Raw genomic sequence first — 20,940 nt, 5'->3', positions numbered from 1 at the left:
CCTTCTTTAAAGACTGCAATTTCCCTTCCCACGTGGTTAAAGATGCCCTCCAACGCATCTCGTCCATATCCCGCACCTCCACTCTCAAACCCCACCCCTCCAACCGTAACAAGGACAGAACGCCCCTGGTGTTCACCTTCCACCCTACCAACCTTCGCATAAACCGCATCATCCGCCGACATTTCCGCCACCTCCAAACGGACCCCACCACCAGGGATATATTTCCCCCCCACCCCTTTCTGCTTTCCGTAAAGACTGTTCCCTCCAGGACTACCTGGTCAGGTCCATGCTCCCCAACAACCCACCTTCCCATTCTGTTACCTTCCCATGCCACTGCAGAAATTGCAAAACATGTGCCCACACCCCCCACTCACCTCCATCCAAGGCCCCAAAGGAGCCTTCCACATTCACCAAAGTTTCACCTGCACATCCACCAATGTCATTATTGTACCCGTTGCTCCCAATGCGGTCTCCTCTACATTGAGGAGACTGGATGTCTCCTCGCAGAGCGCTTCAGGGAACACCTCCGGGATACCCGCACAAATCAACCACACCACCCCGTGGTCCAACATTTCAACTCCCCCTCCCACTCTGCTGAGGACATGCAGATCCTGGCCTCCTTCACCACCACTTCCTCACCATCCGACGCCTGGAGGAAGAACACCTCATCTTCCGCCTCGGAACACTTCAACCCCAGGGCATTAATGTGGACTTCACCAGTTTCCTCATTTCCCCTTCCCCCACCTCATCCCAGTTCCAAACTTCCAGCTCAGCTCCATCCTCATGACTTGTCCTACCTGCCAATCTTCCTTCCCACCTATCCACTCCACCCTCCTTTCTGACCTATCACCTTCATCCCACCCCCATCTACCTATTGTACTCCTTGCTACCTTCTCACCAGCCCCACCCCTCCCTCCCATTTATCTCTCCACCCCCGAGGCTCCCTGCCTCTATTCCTGATGAATGGTTTTGCCCGAAACATTGATTTTCCTGCTCCTCAGATGCTGCCTGACCTGTTGTGCTTTTCCAGCACCACTCTAATCTAAGCATAGGGAGACTGTCAGCCTTCTGTAGTTGGATGGTGCATTTGAAATAGCTAACCAGCAGGCTAAGTCCAGGCAATCACCAATCTGTCTCACAGCAAGTCCAAACTTGAGCTTCCCTCAGAGTCCTAATTTCAGGAACCGAAGCTCATAAGAACATCCTCTCCATTCCCAGAAGGATACAACAGTAAAACTGGCGAATGAGGCATACTAGTTCAACTCATCTTGTACACTTCAGGATGGACATCCCCAGTTTGACCAGTACATTCATTCCAAGTATTTCGCCTTTGGACTATCTCCCTCCCTCCTTGCAGAATGAAGAATATACAGGAGGGCATGCCAGGAGCTGCACCAGGCATACCTAAAAATGGGGTTTCAACTTGGAGAGGCTACAAAACAGCGCAAGCAGAAAGGGCTAAGCGATTCCATAACTAATGGATCAGATGTAAGCTCTGCAGTCCTACCACATCCAGTCATGAATGGAAGCAGACAATTAGACAATTCACTGGAGGTGGAGGCTCCACAAATATCCCCAGCCTCAATAATGGAAGAGCCAACACATCAACACAAAACATAAGGCTGAAGTGCCCAACACAACAGCACGAAAGATAAGGCTGAAGCATGCTTAGCAATCTTCAACCAAATGTGCCAAATGGATGATCTACCTCGGCCTCCTTCAGAGGATCCAGGCCAGTTTTCAGCCAATTTGGTGAAATCAGTGGTAAAAGCCACCTTGTCTTTGGTGAGCCAACAGTTCTGCATGATGTTTGGCATCACCATGCCATGGGGATGAGGCTCGGGGGTACACGTGGCAAGATGAAGTCTGACTTCAAAGACGTGTGTGGGAATGTGTGGAAGCTCATCCTGATGGGCTTAGCAGGGAGTGCAAAGAAAAGAGCATGGGGGTTGGTGAGGGGCCCTGACAACCATGCTGAGCCTGCGACTCACCTGCATTACCTTCCATAATTATGTGAAAAAGGCCATGCCCACACAGACAGTGACCAAAGTAAGTGCTTTTTTTAATCTGCCTGAGCACATGGATTCTACTTGTGGGTAATATAAAGCCCTCCAAGAGCCAACTGCATTAATCAGGCACTTACACAGTATAAGTGGAAGTTAACTAAAATCATAAGACCCTGCATATGAAATGCATGTAATGTCCAACTGCGTAGGAAAGAAATATTGACTGTAAGTAATCTTGATCATGCCCTTGGTCATTGTGCTTGACGTTAGCCAACTCTGTGCAGCAGAGATAATGATAAGTGACTTTAAATTCTCACCTGTGGGCCACAATTCACAAAAAACAATCCAAGATCTCATAGTCTGCAAAAGAGGACTGAACTAACCTTGAACTGTATGAATCTGTATATGTATGCAATGATGTCTTTTGTGGGTGATATGGGGAGGGTAGGGGGACAAAATATCAGTCTTCATACAGCATTACAATATCTTACTGTCATAGTCATTGTGATGTTCAACACAGAAACACATCCTACTGTCCAACTCATCCACGTCCACCAGATTACCTAACCTAATCTAGTCCCACTTGCCAGCACCTGGCCCATATCCCTCTAAACCCTTCCTATTCATATAACCATCCAGATGCCTTTTAAATGTTTTAATTGGACCAGCCTCCACCACTTCCTCTGGCAGCTCATTCTATACATGCACCATCTTCTGCATGAAAAACTTACCCCTTCAGTCCTTCTAAATTTTTCCCCTTTCACCCTAAACCTGTGCCCTCTAGTTCTGGACTCCCCCACCTCAGGAAAAAGATCTTGTCTATTTATCCAATCCATGCCCCTCATGATTTTGTAAACCTCTATAAGATCATCCCTCAGCCTCCGATGCTCCAGGGAAAACAGCCCCAATCATTCAGCCTCTCCCTATAGCTCAAACCCTCCAACACTGGCAACATCCTTGTAAATCTTTTCTGAACCCTTTCAAGTTTCCTGTAATACCAAGTGAACGCAACTGTGTTACACTGCAGTCAGACTTCACAGCATCAGATTGAGTTTTAGAATAGCTTGCTTTAAATAAATCAGATCTCAAGCACTGCATAAGTTAAAATAAATAGTACATTTTATATCTACAGTCTTGGTTTAGCGAACAGACTGTATTTGTGCAACATGATTTATGTTGCATTGATTGGAATAAAGTCCCTATGGCAAAAGTCCCTATGGCAAAAGACACATTGCATGGCACTCTTTGTTAGAATGTGCAACTATATAGGGAGTAAGCTAAACTGGGTTGGACAGTCAGACAGTGCATGCAGATGATGCTTTGTTCTGTAGCAGGCAAACAGCAGATCTAATGAATTCTGACAAGCCAGAAGAGCAGCAGCAATCTTCCTTGGAGGAAGGTGAGGGCACAGATCAGGGGGAGCCATCACCTCCTCCAGGATTGGGTGGTGCACCTCAGGAACAACAAGCCACACAAGACATGCCTAACATTCAATTCCAATGGATGTGAGCTGGATGTAGTGATCGCTCATTGACTGCATTATCTGTTGCTGCTCGAAAGGCAAGCAGTTCCTATAATTTCCCAGAAGCAAGTGCCAGTTTTGTTTGATTTCCTTTTTGCTGTGCAGAATAAAAGTGAAAAATTTAAAACTGTTTGAAGGCTTTCCAGCATGTGATGTTCCCACATTGAACAATAAGAAAATGCTAGGCTAACTGGGCCTCACAGCACCAAGGGTTTGATTCCACCCTCAGGCGAATGTCTACGTAGAGTTTGCACATTTCCTCTATGCCTGCATGGATTTCCTCTGGATGCTGTGGTTTTCTCCCACAGTCCAAAGATATGCAGGTTATGTGAAATAACCATGCTAAATTGTCTAGGAATGTGCAGGCTACATCGGTTCATCATGGGAAATGCCATATTATAGGGTAGGGGTCTGGGTCTGGGTGGGATGCTGTTCGGAGGGTTGGTGTGGACTTGATGAGCCAAATGGCCCAATTCCACACTGTAGGGACCCTATGATCCAGTCCCTTAGGTAGGATTCTAAGATGCTAAAGACAGAACCTCTGTAGCTTGGTTCTTAAGTGGCATTACATTTATGAATGTACAGTTACATTTGCAATGAGGTACCAACTGTGCCACCTATGTATCCTGAGGGATGTTTCTGCTTGGTTCCCCTAGCATTATATTCATGGTTGCAGCACTTGACCTTGTGCACAGCTGAGCTTTAAAAATGGTGCCAATGCCTGGTACCCCAGGATGATTTCTCCAGGGAGAGGCAGGGTAGTGTGAGGAGGGCACTGTGACACATTGGTAATGAGGCAAGTTTCATAGAATTGCGCAAGAAATCTTACTGGGGCTGACAGAGATAATCCCTCCCTTCAGCCTTAAAAATGCAATGTCTGTGAAAAAGGAAATGATTTATGTGTCAAAGGCTTTTAATAGCATCGCACGTTACATAGTAATACGTTCTTTTTAATTGCACCCAGCTCGTTTGTGACTCCAATTTAGCAGCAAGTTTTATTTTTTAAACATGCATTTGAATGGAACATCAAGAAAAAGATTGGGAATATTCCAGAATAAAATTCCATTCTCCTCCCAATTACCATTTGGCTATCTCCAGCTGCAGGTCAAAAGAATACGCTGAAGTTATAGATGCACTGCCTTGACTGTTACTCAATCAACTGATTTAGCAATCAGTCAGTGATTGCCAACATCACACGAGTGGCTAAAATAGAACAGCAAGGCAGTTCCTCTAGTTCCTCAAGTGTCTAAGGAAATTCAGCACATTTGCAACTTTTTTAGAAAGCATTCTGTCTGGTTTGCTATGGCAACTGCTCTGCTCAGGACCATAAGAAACTAAGAGAATTGTGAGCACAGCCCAGTCCATCACACAAGCCAACCTTCCATCCATTGACTCCACCCACACTTCTTGCAGCCTTGGGAAAGCAACCAACATCATCAAAGACCCCTCCTACTCCCATTTTAATCTCTTCCAACCTCCTCCATCGGGCAGAAGATAAAAAAAACTTAAACACACATACCAACAGATTCAAGAACAGCTTCTTTCTTGTGCTAACTGGATTTCTGAATGGACCTTTCACATCTTAAATTTATCTTGTTCGCTGCGTACTTTCTCTGCAGCTGTAACATTGTATTCCTCACTCTGTTCTATTATTCTAATGCACTTTGTATGGTATGATCTGTCTGTACTGCACACAATACAAAACTATTCACTGTACCTAGGTACACGTGACAATAATAAATCAAATCAAACCAATAGCTCATTTTATTGCTCTCCTTATTTCTATTTCCATTTGACTTCCAAAATAATAAACAAAGTAAAGTGCCAGCTTACCATTAACCTTATTCACAAACTCATATAATGACATGATTAATATCAACCATTCAATATATTCTTCAAGGACTGATTGAAATGAACTTGAAATACCCCAGTCTCAGCTGGTTGACATTTGATATGTTGCTCTGGATTAGGCTGCTGTGGCATTACTGTCTGTAACCAATTGATTGGCAATACAGACATACACTCAGTGGTTAGCACTGCTGCCTCACTGTGCCAGGGACCTGGGCCATTTCCAGCCTCAGATAACTGCCGATGTGGAGTTTACACCTTCCCCATGTCTATGTTGGTTTCCTCTGGTTGGGTCCAGTTTCTTTGCACTGTCTAAAAATCTGCAGATTAAATGGATTGGCTATACCAAATTGCCCTGTAGTCTATGGGGAAGTGCAGTATCGGGAGATTTAGCCATGGGAAATCCAGGGTTACAGGGATAGAATAGGACCTGGGTCTGGGTGGGATGCTCTATGGAGGGTGGGTGCGGACTCAATGGGTTGAATGGCCTCTTTCCGCACTGTACGGATTCTAAATGATTCTTTTACCTACATGAGATAAACTTATGACATCATTTTTTAACTTAAAAATTTTGCCAAAAATGTATGTGTTTACATAAGATCGGCAAAATATCAAACTGATCACTTTAACCCCCACTAACATAAACCACAAATTAAAAACTGAAATCCTATGTTGATGTAACTGAATGGCATGTTAGGCTAATTCAGAGGATGTTTAACAGTCAACCACATTGACGTGGAGCTCAGTGGGCCAGACATTAGATTTCCTTCCTTAAAGAGCATTAGTCAACCAGTGGGGTTTTTAAGACAATCCAAAAGGTTCCCAACCAATTTTAGCTGATAGAAGCTGTTTGGAACAGAGGACCATGAGACATAGAAATATGAATAAGCCATTTGGTGCTTTGAGACTGCTCTGCCATTCACCAAGACTATGACTGATCTCTCTCAACCACAACTTCTGCAAAATCCCAATATCTGAAAGTCCATTAGCTGCATTCTATATTCAACAACTAAACATCCACACTCCTCTGAGGCAAAGATTTGCAAGGATTCGCAACACTTTGTTTGAAAAGATTCCTCCTCCAAAACCAAAGTCACTAACTCACATCAACTCTGAAATTCACTTCTGTCTCATTTTTGTTTTAATCTGAATTCAAAATGGTGGGATTTCTTGTTACATCATTCAGTAACCTGGGCACATTCAAAAAGAGAGGAAGAATGACTGGACACAAGTCAGCTGTTGGACACTGAGATGGATGTAATAATGAGAGGGGGCCATATCAGAAACCAGTATATCCAAGGTGAGGAAAGGTTAAGATTATGCTGGAGATGGCACCTAAGAAGAGATTGAAATGATGTGGTCATTTGTTCTGGGGGTGTGAGGGGACATCTGGTGAGGCAAGTGATAGAGATGGGGCCACCAGGAAGAAAGACAAATGGAAAGTGCTGAACAGATGGAAATGCTGCAGAGACAAGAAACTTAAATACAGTGGGATTAGATGAGGAAATGGGTGACTGACAAGAGGAGATAGAGAAGACTGATCAGCCAGCAGTGTTGTGGCTCCCAGTAAAATTGGAGAAGCCAACAGAAGAAGTAGATGAAAAAATTGGAGGAAGAAATTAAAAAGTTTACTAACCCAGGTACCTGAAATACTAGTCTTATAGTATGACTGCCACACTACCATGCCTTCTTGTAAGGAGGAGCAAGTGGTTATTGTCCCTGACTTACATCTGTGATTATGAGAAAGCCTCTGGTCCAATGTCAACTCATAGACTGATAATTAATGTCAGCGCATATGGACTCAGGGATGGGTAGCAGAATGGACAGACAGAAACACAGCATAAGTATTAAAGGCAGAGACACACCCTCACAAACATTGTTAGCCTGTGCTGGGAGCATTATTGCTCACCGTTTGCACCAATAATTTTGGAATCAGAGGTGTAGATTCCAAACAGAACCCCCAATTGTAGGGTGCAGTTAATCATAGAATGTGGAAACAGGTTATTCAGCCCATCAAATCCATACCAACCCTCTGAAGCACATTACACTGAGGGCTACCATCCCCCACCTTATCACTGTAACCTTGCATTTTCCATGGCTAAATCTCCCTATCGTGCACTTCCCTGGACACTATGGGCAATTTAGCATGGCAAATCCACCTAGCATGCATATCTTTGAACTGTGGGAGGAAACTGGACTACTCTGAGGAAACCCACATCGACTCAGGGAGAATGTGCAAACTTCACACAGACAGTCACCCAAGACTGGAATCAAACCTGGGTCCCTAGCACTATGAGACAGCAGTGCTAACTACTGAGCCACTGTGGACTCCTAAGAAGAATGAGGAAAAATACAATAACCTTGCAGGATGGATATCTAATTGGCAAGTGAATTTCAACTTAGGTAAGTGAGTAAGTGGTGGGACGAACTGAGACATCACATACCATTTGAATAAAAGAGTATTAATTGGAGAGAAGAGCAGAAAGATCTTGAGGCAGTGTTACACAAATCTCAAAAAGTTGCAATGCACGTTTAATTTTAAAAAAAACAAGCATTCAGGTTCCTTTCCAGAGAGATTGGTATTGAAAAGCAGAAAGATACAATTAGCTTGTACAGTACGATTGTTGGACAACAATTCAGTTCAGTCTCCTTCATTTCAAAAGGATACAGAGGCATTGGAGAAGATACAAAGTACAAGACCAGAATTAAGGTGGAAGCAGTGGTGTATTGGCCATGTCACTGGACAAGTGAGCCAGAACACCAGTGTAATGATTTGAATCGCACCATGACAGATGATGAGGTGCAGTAGTAGTGTTTTGGAATCAGAGGTACAACTTCCAAACAGCGCCTCCAGTAAAGGTCTGATCCTGGAGGCAAAGGTTCAAGTCTCTCATACTCCAGGTAGTGAATAATAACATCAGTAAACAGTCTTATTAGAAGATATCTCAAAAATTCAGCAATTGAAAACTAGACTAATTATGTCATGCAACCACTGTTAATTGTTGTAAAAACCCATCTGGCTCATTAATTTCCTTTATGGAAGGAAGTCTGGCCTATATATGACTCTAAGTCCATAGCAATGCGGTTAATTCTAAACTGTCTTTTGAGCAGTTAGAGATGGGCAATAAATGCTGGCCTTGACAGTGACACCCATATTCTATCAATGAATAAAAGAAATTGACATGTGACATACATTGATAATTTCATTCCAGATTTTTAATTCATTGAATTTAATTAGCCTTGGTTAGCATAGTTGGTTTTGAACTCACGTTTAAAAAGCATTAGTTCAATCTCTGAATTATCAGAAGCACAATCTTACTGCTCTCAAAGCATGCTAATGTAAACAGTTTAGGTGAATTTGAGGGAAAGCTGTTGAGTCCCTTTAAACTAATGGCTCCCTAGTTCAAATTCTTTAATGTGCAAAAAGTAAGTGTAATCTCAGCATAACTTGGATTCAAATAGAGTCATGGAGTGATCGAGATAGACAGCATGGAAATAGACTCTTTGGTGCAACTCGTCCATGCCAACCAGATATCCCAACATAATTTAGTCCCATTGGCTCATATCCCTCCAAACCCTTCCTATTCATATACCCATCCATTTGCCTTTTGAATGCTGTAATTGTACCAGCCACCACCACTTCTTCTGGCAGCTCATTCCATGCACGCACCACCCTCTACATGAAAAGGAGGCCCTTTAGCTCCCTTTTAAATGTTTCTCCTCTCACCCTAAACCTATGCCCTCTAGTTCTGAACTGCCCCACCCCAGGGAAAATACCTTGTCTATTTATGCTATCCATGTCCCTCATAAGACCTTCCCTCCAGACCAGGAAATGTCTTGGTAAGTCTCCTCTGTACCCTTTCCAATGCTTCGACATGCTTCCTATAATGCGATGAAAAGAACTGTATGCAAAACTTCAAGTAGGGCCGCTCCAGAGTTTTGTACAGCTGCAGCATGACCTCATGGTTCCAAAACTCAATCCCTCTAGCAATAAAAGCTAACACACTGTACAGCTTCTTAACAACCATATCAACCTGGGTGGCAACTTTCAGGGATCTATGTACATGGGCACCGAGATCTCTCTGCACACTACCAAGAATCTTACCATTAGTCCAGTACTCTGCATTCCTGTTACCCTTTCCAAAATGAATCACTTCACACTTTTTCGCATTCAACTCCATTTGTCACCTCTCAGCCCAGCTTTGCACCTTATCCATGTCCCTCTGTAACTTACAACATCCTTCCGCACTGTCCACAACTCCACCAACCTTAGTGCCATCCGCAAATTTACTAACTCATCCTCTACACCCTTATCCAGATCATTTATAAAACTGACAAACATCAGTGACCCAAAACAGATCCTTGCAATACACTACTTGTAACTAAACTCCAGGATGAACATTTCCCATCAACCACCACCCTCTGTCTCTTTCAGCTAGCCAATTTTTGATCCAAACCACTAAATCACCCTCAATCCCACGCCTCCATATTTTCTGATCACCTACGGTGGAGAACCTTATCAAACGCCTTACTGAAATCCATATAAACCACATCAATCACTTTACCCTCATCCACCTGTAGGTCACCATCTCAAAGAACTCAATATGGTTTGTGAGGCATGACCTCCCCTTTACAAAACCATGTTGACTATCCGTAATCAAATTATTCCTTACTAGATGATTTTAAATCCTATCTCTTATAATTCTTTCCAACACTTTACCCACAAGCGAAGTAAGGCTCACTGGTCTATAATTACCAGGGTTGTCCCTACTCCCCTTCTTGAACAAGGGAACATTTGCTATCCTCTAGTCTTCTGGCGCTATTCCTGTAGACAATGATGCCATAAAGATCAAAGCTAAAGGTTCTGCAATCTCCTCCTTAGCTTCCCAGAGAATTGTAGGATAAATCCCATCTGGTCCAGCGACTTATCTATTTTCACACTTTCCAGAATTGTTAACACTCCTTCCTTATGAACCACTACCCCATCTAGTCTCATATCCTGTATCTTAGTATTCTCCTCAATGACATTGTTCTTTATCCAGTGTAAATACTGACAAAAAATATTCATCTCCTATCTCCTTGGTCTCCATGCACAAGCTCCCACTACTGTCCTTGACTGGCCCTAATATTACAACAGTCATTCTTTTATTCCTGACATACCTATAGAAAGCTTTAGGGTTTTCCTTGATCCTACCTACCAAAGACTTCTCAAGTCCGCTCCTGGTTCTTCTTAGCTCTCTCTTTAGTTCCTTCCTGGCTAATTTGTAACTCTCAAATGCCCTTACCGAGCCTTCATGTCTCATATTTATATAAGCCTCCTTCTTCTTCTTGACAAGAGATTCAACTTCTTTAGTATACCACGGCTCCCTCGCTCAACCACTTCCTCCCTGCCTGACAGGTACATACTTATCAAGGATACACAGAAGCTGTTTCTTGAACAATCTCCACATTTCAATGTACCCATCCCCTGCAGTTTTCTTCCCCATCCTATGCATCCTAAATCTTAGCTAATCGCATCATAATTACTTCTCCCTAGAGCTCAAATCCCCCAACCCTGGCAACATCCTTTTAAGTCTTTTCTGAACCCTTTCAAGTTTCATAACATCCTTCTGAAAGAAAGGAGACCAGAACTGCATGCAATATTCCAAAAGTGGCCCAATCAATGTCCTGTACAGCCACAACATGCTGAAAATGGAAACTGAAATGGGAACAAAGTGAATGCTCTAACCGAGGTATAAACCTCCCCCAAACCTCAACCCACTCCCCTCTCACTCACTGCCATTTCTAACAATCCCATAATTTCATAATTCTCAGTAGTTCCTTTTACATTCACTGGAATGCACCAAGCAAACCACCATGCTTGGGGAAGGCACACCACTGAAAAGCAGAGAATCAACCCACCCATTATGAAGAGCGACAGTCCTGTTAACTCAGAGAGAAAGATTCACAAGAATGCTCCATGGACAATAGCCTTTCTAGAACTGTTAAAACTACTGAGTGTTAAATAAACTATAGCCCTCTGTCAAACATTGCCATTAGAGAGAGAGTGATTTAGCTAGAGGCTCACCACACTCACAGCAAGGGCAGAAGTTGTGAAGGAGAGCTGGAAATTGAACCCACAATGTTGGTAGCATAGACCTACCACTCAGCAAACTGAGTTAACCAACCACGTTATCCACAGCAGTCACTCTCACACAGGCAATATTCACTCAGACATACACTTACACAACATTCACACGAGCAGACTATATTTACACAATTTACACTCAGACATACACAAACAATATTCATACTGACAAAGACCACATTCACAATTTTCACTCACACACACACACAATGTTCACACTGATAAAGAGCCTTTTTACATTCAATATTCACTCAGACATACATTTCCACACAATATTCACACTGACAAAGACTACATTTACAATTTTCAATCAGAGATATAATATTTCACACCGACAAAGACTATATTCACACTATTCAATCAGACACAATATTCACACTGATAAAGACAATATTTATATAATATTCTCTCAGACACACACAATATTCACACTGACAAAGACTATGTTTACAGAATATTCACTCAGACACACAATATTCACATGGACAAAGACTTTATTTACAATATTCAATCAGTCAACAATATCCACACTGACCGAGATTATATTTATAGAATATTCACGCAGACGCACACAATATTCACACTGACAAAGACTACATTTATACAATATTCATTCAGACACACATTTACACACAGTATTCACGCTGACAGAGACTATATACAATATTCACTCAGACACTCAATATTCACGCTGACGAAGGCTATATGTACACAATATTCACCCAGACACACAATATTCACACTGACAAAGATTATATCTACATAGTATTTACTCAGACACACACTGACAATGACGATATTCACATACAATGTTCATTCACACATCAAAAACAATGTTCACAATGATACAGGCCACGTCCGCAAACACACCAGATTCACTCTGAGACAGACACCGACAGTGTTCACTCACACGCACCACACACAGCAAGTTGTCCACACAGTGGTCGGATGGCACCAAGAGAGTTGCTGCCGTAAGAACGCGACAAGGAGCGAGCCGAACGGGACTCACCCGGGCTGTGGGGCTTTCAGATCCACTCCTGGTCCAAGTTCCTCGACCGAAGATGGATCGCAGCCTGCCTCCCAGGCGAGAGAGCGGGGAAATCACTGAGAGGCTGGGGTGGAATTCGGAAACAAGCACAAGGGGCAGACAGATGCCCCTGGCTGTGGGAGCTCTCCCGAGTCAGCGTCCCTCAGCTGGTGAGGATCCGCGCACTGTCACCTTGATCACAACGCCACGTGTTTTGAGTTTTGGTTTCTGCGGTACAATGTGGGAAGCTAACGGGCGTATCGACTGTCAGGCGAAGAGGCTTCTCAGACCGAAATGTGTAAAGTCTGTGGAACAATGAGCCATTGAGCTGAGAGGTGACAGATCCTGTCAGATATAGCGCCCTGTATCCTGCAAAGATTGTCACGCCGTACTCTGAGCTTGAGAATACATCGCTGGTGGGTTTATAACAAAATAAAACAAAAAGGCAGTTGATTTTCTTCCTCTTCTGAAGGGCGCCCAGAGAGAAGCTGACGGAAGTTTGGAAGCAAAACGAACAACTGCGGATGCTGGAACTCCGAAACAAAAGCAGAAATCGCTGGGGGGGGGAAACTCTCTGGCAGCGTCTATGGCGAGAGAGCAAGCAGAGTTAATGTTTCAGGTCCAGTGACCTTTCTTCAGCACTTTGTTCCAATCCTCCCACAGAGTCGGACGTTTCTGAGAGACCGCCTTCCCCTCCCCCCCCCCATCCCAACCAACACCAACGCAGCCTTCAGCCCAGCCCAGGTCAAATCCTGGAGCATTTCAGAGAATTTGGCATCATTGTCTGAACTATCAAGAACCAGCTTGCACCTGACAGAGGTGACTCACCGGCTCTGGATCCTCTCTGTCTACCTGTAACCTCTTCTGCTCCGGACTGTCGTACAAACCCCTGTAGACTCGGGTAACTCCCTGCCCAGGAACACCTCCCTTGTAGCCAATCCACAGAGAAGAGAAAATCCGGCACCCTCTGACACTGTGGCACTCCTGTTGTAAGGGGGAGGTTAGGTAAAAACAATGACTGCAGATGCTGGAAATCAGATTCTAGATTAGTGGTGCTGGAAAAGCACAGCAGTTCAGGCAGCATCCGAGGAGCAGGAAAATCGATGTTTCGGGCAAAAGCCCTTCATCAGGAATGCCAACAGTGTAGGAACCTCCCTGAGGACACCGCTGGCTGTTATGTAATTGGATTCTAAAATAAATCTCTGGGACCATTTCAGTGAATTTGTCATAGAGATGTACAGCACAAAAACAGACCCTTCAGTTTTAACTCATTCATGCCTACCAGATATCCCAAACTATTTCGGTCCCATTTGCCAGCATTTGGACTACAGGGTGACCCCTGTAACCATGGAATCGTTTTCTGTGGTTCCAGTTACCCACGATTTACCACAGCCAGAACATATTACAGGGAACATTCTGGAACCAGGGCCTAGGAGGCTGCTGGGAAGGCAAATTTCCCATTTAAATGAATGGGTTCACACCTATCTGTGATTTGGGCTCCCGCTGTCTGTCTTGAAACATATCCCCCGCAGGTATGGGGAGGGGCGTGTCTACTGTATATTTCTCTAAACCCTTCCTATTCATATCCCCATCCAGATGCCTTTTAAACACTCTAATTGTACTAGCCTCCACCACTTCCTCTGGCAGCTCATTCGATACACACGCCACCCTCTATGTAAAAACGTTGCCCCTTAGGTCCCTTTTAAATCTTTCCCTTCTCACCTTAACCCTATGCCTTCTAGGTTTGGATTCCCCTTCCCTGGGGAAAGACTTTGGCTAGTCGCTGTATCCAAACCCCCGATGATTTTATAAACCTCTATAAACCTCTCAGCCTCTGGCACTCAAGGGAAAATAGCCCTAGCCTATCCAATCTCTCCCTGTAGCTCAAACCCTTTAAGCCTGGCAACATCATGGACAGGATGACTGCAGTCATAGGGTTAGATTTTCACTATAGGCTTTAAGAGCTCATTGTCTGGAGACCTGGAGCCACAATTTGCTCCAAATGAAGACGATAAGAAGATCTGGAGCAGAAATAGGCCATTCAGCCCATCGAGTCTGCTCCACCATTCAACAAGATCAGTTGATCCATTGATGGTTAGGAGGTGAGCTTTCAAAGCAGGCAAGCCAATAGTGGAATGGCCAACACTGAGGTATAGCAGGTTGGCATTTCAGGGAAGTGGCAGGGAGGGATGTACTCCCTCCAGCTTTTTTTAATTTGTCAAAATCAAAAAGATGTTGACCAGGGTGAACTAAGGAAACCCCACCACACAGTGGCTTACGGCTGCAGCTCAAACCAGGCAGGCTGAAAGGGCATCTAAGCCCACACTGGAGGACTGGTGCTCCAGGCTACCAGCAGAAAGTGGCACCCAAGATTGTTGGGGTGGACCATGGAACCTCCAGAGGCTTGGAGACCAAATGGATAGTTTTCAATCAGCCTCAATGAGCCTTTGAGCAGCCTTAATTACTATGTGCTGCTTCAACACCTCGAGTCTACTCCAGCATTTGATATGATTACAGAAAATCTCACCTCAGTCCTTTAACCAATTACTAATTAAACATCTATCTATCTCCTCTTTAAATTAATTAAGTGTCACAGGCATTCTGGGAGTAGTGACTTTCACAGATTCACGACCCTTTGAGATAAATAATTCCTCTTCATCTCAGTTTTAGGATAAGGAGTGTTTGGCGCACAAAGGGAAGTAAGAGTGAGGTGCTGGAAAAGCACAGCAGGTCAGGCAGCTTTTGCCGGAAACGTCAATTCTCCTGCTCCTCAGATGCTGCCTGACCTGCTGTGCTTTTCCAGCACCACATTCTCGACTCTAAACTCCAGCATCTGCAATCTTCACTTTTGCCTGCACAAAGGGAGGCGTCCACCCTACATCTGATTTGTCATTGTTTATAACACGGTTAGATCTCCTCTCCACTAGCAAAGTGTTGGCAAAAACCACCCAATTTCTCCTATTAAGACAAGCCTTTCCTCTTTGGAATTAATCTCACAAGCCTTCTCTGAACTGCCTCTAATGCATTTACATTCTTCCATGCATTAAGAGGACCAAACTGCACACAGTAGTCCAGATGTGACCCAGGACACATAATGCGAATTTATGCTGCATTCCCCCACAACATATTCTAGTTATGACATCCGGAACTGTTCACTGTAATTCCAGACGTGTTCTAACCAGGATTTTGGGCAGCTAAAGCATGACTTCTAATCATGTGTATTCTCATCCTCCAGGTATAAAGGCAGCAACAACTTTCTGGATAGCACGTTCCAAGCCCATGACTTCTACCATCTTGAAGGAGAAGGGCAACAGGTGTCTGGGAACACCACCAACTCCCGACCACACACCATTCAGGTTTGGAATTTCATTGCTGTTCCTTTCAGTATTAGATTACTGACAGTGTGGAACTTCGGCCCAACAAGTCCACACTGACCCGCCAAAGCGCACCCACCCAGACCCATTCCCTTGCACCTAACACTACGGGCAATTTAGCGGGGCCAATTTACCTTAGCTGCACATTTTTGGATTGTGGGAGGAAACCGGAGCACCTGGAGGAAACCCACGCAGACACAGGGAGAATGTGCAAACTCCACACAGTCAGTCGCCTGAGTCGGGAATTGAACCCCAGGTCTCTGGCACTGTGAGGCAGCAGTGCTAACCACTGTGCCACCATGCCACCCACTATTGCTGCGTCAAATCCTGGAAATCCCTCCATAACAGCAGGTGAGTGTTCCTTTACCCTGAGGGCTGCAGCGATTCAAGAAACCAACTCACCAACACCTTCTTGAGGGCAATTACTGATGGACAATATTTTAAAACACTTTAAAAATCCATTAGAGTTCTTGATTACATTATGTACGTGTATGTTACATTTTAATGAGCTATGTGACGTGGCACATAGAGAGAGGGTGGCAAAGTGGCTCAGTGGTTAGCACTGCTGCCTCACAGCACCAGGGACCCCGGTTTGATTCCAGCCTGGGCAACTGTCTGTGTGGAGTTTGCATATTCTCCCTGTGTCTGCATGGGTTTGCTCTGGTTTCCTCCTACAGTTCAAAGATGTGCAGGTTAGATGAATTGACCATGCTAAATTGTCCATAGTGCTCAGGGATGTGTAAGTTAGGTGCATTCTCCTGCTCCTCAGATGCTGCCTGACCTGCTGTGCTTTTCCAGCACCACATTCTCGACTCTAAACTCCAGCATCTGCAATCTTCACTTTTGCCTGCACAAAGGGAGGCGTCCACCCTACATCTGATTTGTCATTGTTTATAACTCGGTTAAATCTCCTCTCCACTAGCAAAGTGTTGGCAACCGGGGGTAATGTAGAGCAATAGGGTAGGGAAATGGGTCTGGGTGGGTTACTATTTGGAGGGTTGGTGTGGACTTGTTGGGCCGAATAGCCTGTTTCCAAACTATAGGGATTCTATGATTCTGAATACTGTTTCAGAATGCACCCATTTAAACTATCAAAATTACATCAGTTAACCATGTAAAAATTGACAGATGTGTTTTATAAAAACAAAATGCCTGTACATTTCTTCTTTCAGCTCTGTAATTCAAATTGCTCTTACCAAAGATGAAAAGCTGCGATGAGTAAATCGCCAGAAAATGTGACAATGTCTTATAAAATACCCTCAAGCGTTTCTCATGAGTTTGTAAAGGAAAAGTCACCGCCTCTTTTTTTTCTAATCAGTTTTAAATGTTAACTGAAACATAGTTATGCCCAGACCAGCACTAATCAATTAGCCATTTGCTATTTTACATCCCGACTATATATGTGGACTCCTAAGCATCTCCAAACTTTCACTGTTTAAGTTTTGCCCCATTTAGAAAGCACCTGTGCTATCCCTTTTAAGTCCATTGTGGATGACTTCAAATTCATTCACTTTGAAATCCATTTGGCACAGATTTGTTCATTTACAAAATCCATTAATATTTATTTGTTATCTTCTGTTTCCATCAGCAGTGCTCTAAAGTGCTTTGGGAAACCTTGAGGATGTCGACAGTGCAAGATCTGTCTTTATCAGAGTACGATAATTGAGGTGTTTAAACTGCTCTACATCTGGTTTGTCAATCTCATTTACCAATTTATATAATGATTTGCTGGTACAGTTTATTTGGTGGGGCAGTACTGAATAAAGGAACATAGTCTTCATGTCCACATTAACCTGTTCAGGGCTAGGGTCAGCAGAAACAAAAACAGAAATTACTGGTGAAATTCAGCAGGTCTGGCAGCATCTGTGGGAAGAAAGTAATCTGTTTTAAGTCTGGTGACTTCTCATCAATTCACTCTGCTTTCTTTCCACAATACTGCCAGACCTGCTGAGTTTCACCGAGAATTTCTGTTTTTATTTCAGATTTCCAGCAACCGCAGTTCTTTTTTTATTGTAGAGACAGGGAGGAAGTTTTTGCTCAGAGAGTAGTTGAAACCGGGAACTCACTCACCCACACAGCTGTAGATATTGGATGAATTGAACTATTTAAGACTGCAATTGGTGTTTTGGTGAAAGAATCAAGCAATAAGAGTCAAAGACAGAAAATGGAGCCTGTGTGCAATGACAACAACTGATGATCTGACTGAATGACAAACAAGAAGAACTGTAACACTTCATGAATAAGGGTGTACTGTTAACACGTATTGTTCCTGATTTCTGTGTAATGTTGGAATATGACCGGACTAATATGGCTCATTCCACTGAAATACAGATCTAAGCCTACAGTTTTCTCAGTGACTCAATAACTTGTGAGTTGCTAAAACAGTTGTGACGTGCAGTATTCATTCTATCTTTTCATTGTGAAATCAGCTGAACTGATGAGTCTCAGCTCAGTGGTACCCCTTCACCCCTGAGTCAGAAGATTCTGGGTTCAGACTCAAAGGATGATTACTTAATGAGGGGGCATCTCATAGAAACATGTAGAATCCTGATGGGACTGGACAGGCTGGATGTGATTAGATTAGATTAGATTGCTTACAGTGTGGAAACAGGCCGTTCGGCCCAACAAGTCCACACCGACCCGCCGAAGCGTAACCCACCCATTCCCCTACATTTACCCCTTACCTAAAACTACGGGCAATTTAGCATGGCCAATTCACCTAACCTGCACGTCTTTGGACTGTGGGAGGAAACCGGAGCACCCGGAGGAAACCCACGCAGATACAGGGAGAATGTGCAAACTCCACACAGACAGTCACCTGAGTCGGGAATTGAACACGGGTCTCTGGCGCTGTGAGGCAACAGTGCTAACCACTGTGCCACCGTGCCGCCCCATGTGGGAAGAACGTTCCCAGTGTTGGGGAAGTCCAGACCTAGGGGTCACAGTTTAAGAATAAGGGGTGAACCATTCAGAACTGCGATGAAGAATTTCTTCACTCAGAGGGTCATGAACCTTTGGAATTCTCTCCCACTGGAAGCTGTTGGGGCCGGTTCATTCGATATATTCAAGAGGGAGCTGGATGTGACCTTGTGACTAAAGGGATCAAGGAGTATGGAGAGGGCGGGGGTGGGATATTGAATTGCGTGATCATATTGAATGGTGGAGCAGGTTCAAAGGGCCAAATGGCCTCTTCCTGCACCTCTTTTCTGTGTTTCTACACTAATCTAGATTGACTGTTTGGATCATAACAGATTGAGTGCTGTACTGTCAGAGGTGCAATCCTTTAAATGGGATATTTAAGCTTTCTACTCTCAGGTAAGCTTATAAATATCTAAAAGTTAAAAAAAGAAACCATTAAAGAATGGCAAATTTATCTTGGTGTCTTGATAAACATTCATCCCTCAACCAACATCATGAACAACAGTGGATCTGCCATTTCATTTCATTGTTGCAAATGGGATCTTCCCATATATAAATTGTCCCCTTAGGTTACAATGGTGACCATAGTTCAAAGGTTTTCATCAGCTGGAGTGATTTACAAATGCAAGCTCTTTCTCCCTTTTACAAATAGTCTTTGTGTCCATCTGAGACAGGCTGAAGAGTGGAAGATGAGAAGTTCAAATCATGTTTCCTATTCATCGTAAAAACAACCATCCTTGCTACATGCATCCATGTATGAATAGGGGTTGAAATCAGGACTGAGTGGAGATGTGTTGCCTATTTGAAAAGCCAGTGATACTCATTGCTTAAGCTGAGGAGGGCTCACTCCAGGGCAGGGAGGGAAGTGTACTTGAAGGACCTCAACATTAAATAAACAAGTCTAAAAGTTGTAAAGAAAGGGAGAAATCAAAGGCAAATATCAAAGAAAGCTTACAGCCTAAGAAAGAAATCGCTTTTCAAAAATAATCTTCACTTAATGGAGATTTGTTACAATCTGGAATATGTTCATTTTTAAGGTATTGTGAGCAGATTCAGTTGTAAATTTGTTTCAAAAGTTGAAAATTTGCAAGGATGTAGGTAAACTGCATTATTGTCCAGCGAGGTCTGGAGCCAGGGACTGGTGCAGACTAGAGGCTAGGCACCAGTGTAGTCTGAGTGGGAAAACCATTGCTCTGAGCTATTATTTCTGCAAAGCCGTGCATCTCATTTCCCTATTTTCTAAGATCTTACAACTAAACAGGCTATGGTTAGGTACCTTTGTACCGAAGATGGCACTGTAAGTGGCTAAATATAAATTTTTCACTGTATTCATTGAGTATATGTGAAAATAAAGTTAATCCATTCATTCATCCATACTCGGTAGCTTTCTCAGAAACAGTACAATGGACTCGATGGGTTTTATCTGTGTTGCATGATACTATGATTCAGATGTCTGTGGTGTTGTAGAAATTTAAATTGGAAAATGATAATTGGTAAAATTACTCCAACGCCGTTTTACATTCTCCCTCTGAACAACCTGATATATCATGAAGGTAGATGTCATTGTGCCCACTACTAAATGGAGCCAAAACCACATCACACCAATTTCTGAATAAAAACAACAGTGACTCGCAAGTTGTTCCCTTGCACATTTCTGCCTTTGCAGACATGAAGTATGATCTTGCACCTTCACCCACAATAGCTTCCCTGATAGAACTGTTGAACACAACAAGCCACAATAACAATTAGATCATGAAGTGATGACAACAACTAATGGAGAATTAGAATTAAGCCTGTTTATTTGAAGGTGTTTGAAAATAAGTAAGGTCACTGCACAAATAAAGCTGTGTTTCCAAGATGACAGACCATTGAAATTAACACATGCTAAGCAAAACTTTCCCCACTTTAAATAGTGTCTGGGTATTTCTTGTTATAGGAGTGTAATAAACTGTCATGATTAATTGCTATCATGTTTTGAATTTCCACAATCTTCGAAGGGACACTAATACAAGTGAAGTAATAGGAGAGTGCATCCATGTCTATGAAATGAGAAATAATTAACTTTTGTTTATATGGTACCAGTCATGAGCTCAAATTATCCGAAAGCTACTGAAGCA

At 43.4% G+C, this 20,940-nt stretch overlaps 1 protein-coding gene across 1 annotated transcript in view; it reads right to left on the bottom strand.

Moving 5' to 3' along the window:
• Positions 1 to 13,192, bottom strand: part of LOC140480982 (P2Y purinoceptor 8-like) — a 47,967-nt gene extending 34,775 nt beyond the window's left edge. Inside the window, exon 1 of the mRNA XM_072576590.1 lies at positions 12,513 to 13,192. The gene's annotated coding sequence lies outside the window, so the exon portion shown is untranslated. The remainder of the gene's footprint in view (positions 1 to 12,512) is intronic.
• Positions 13,193 to 20,940: the final 7,748 nt, after the last annotated feature.

Source organism: Chiloscyllium punctatum, chromosome 9 (assembly GCF_047496795.1).
Source record: "Chiloscyllium punctatum isolate Juve2018m chromosome 9, sChiPun1.3, whole genome shotgun sequence".
NCBI lineage: Eukaryota > Metazoa > Chordata > Chondrichthyes > Orectolobiformes > Hemiscylliidae > Chiloscyllium > Chiloscyllium punctatum.
Note: the sequence above shows the minus strand (reverse complement) of the source record. Positions and strands in the feature narration are given on the sequence as shown.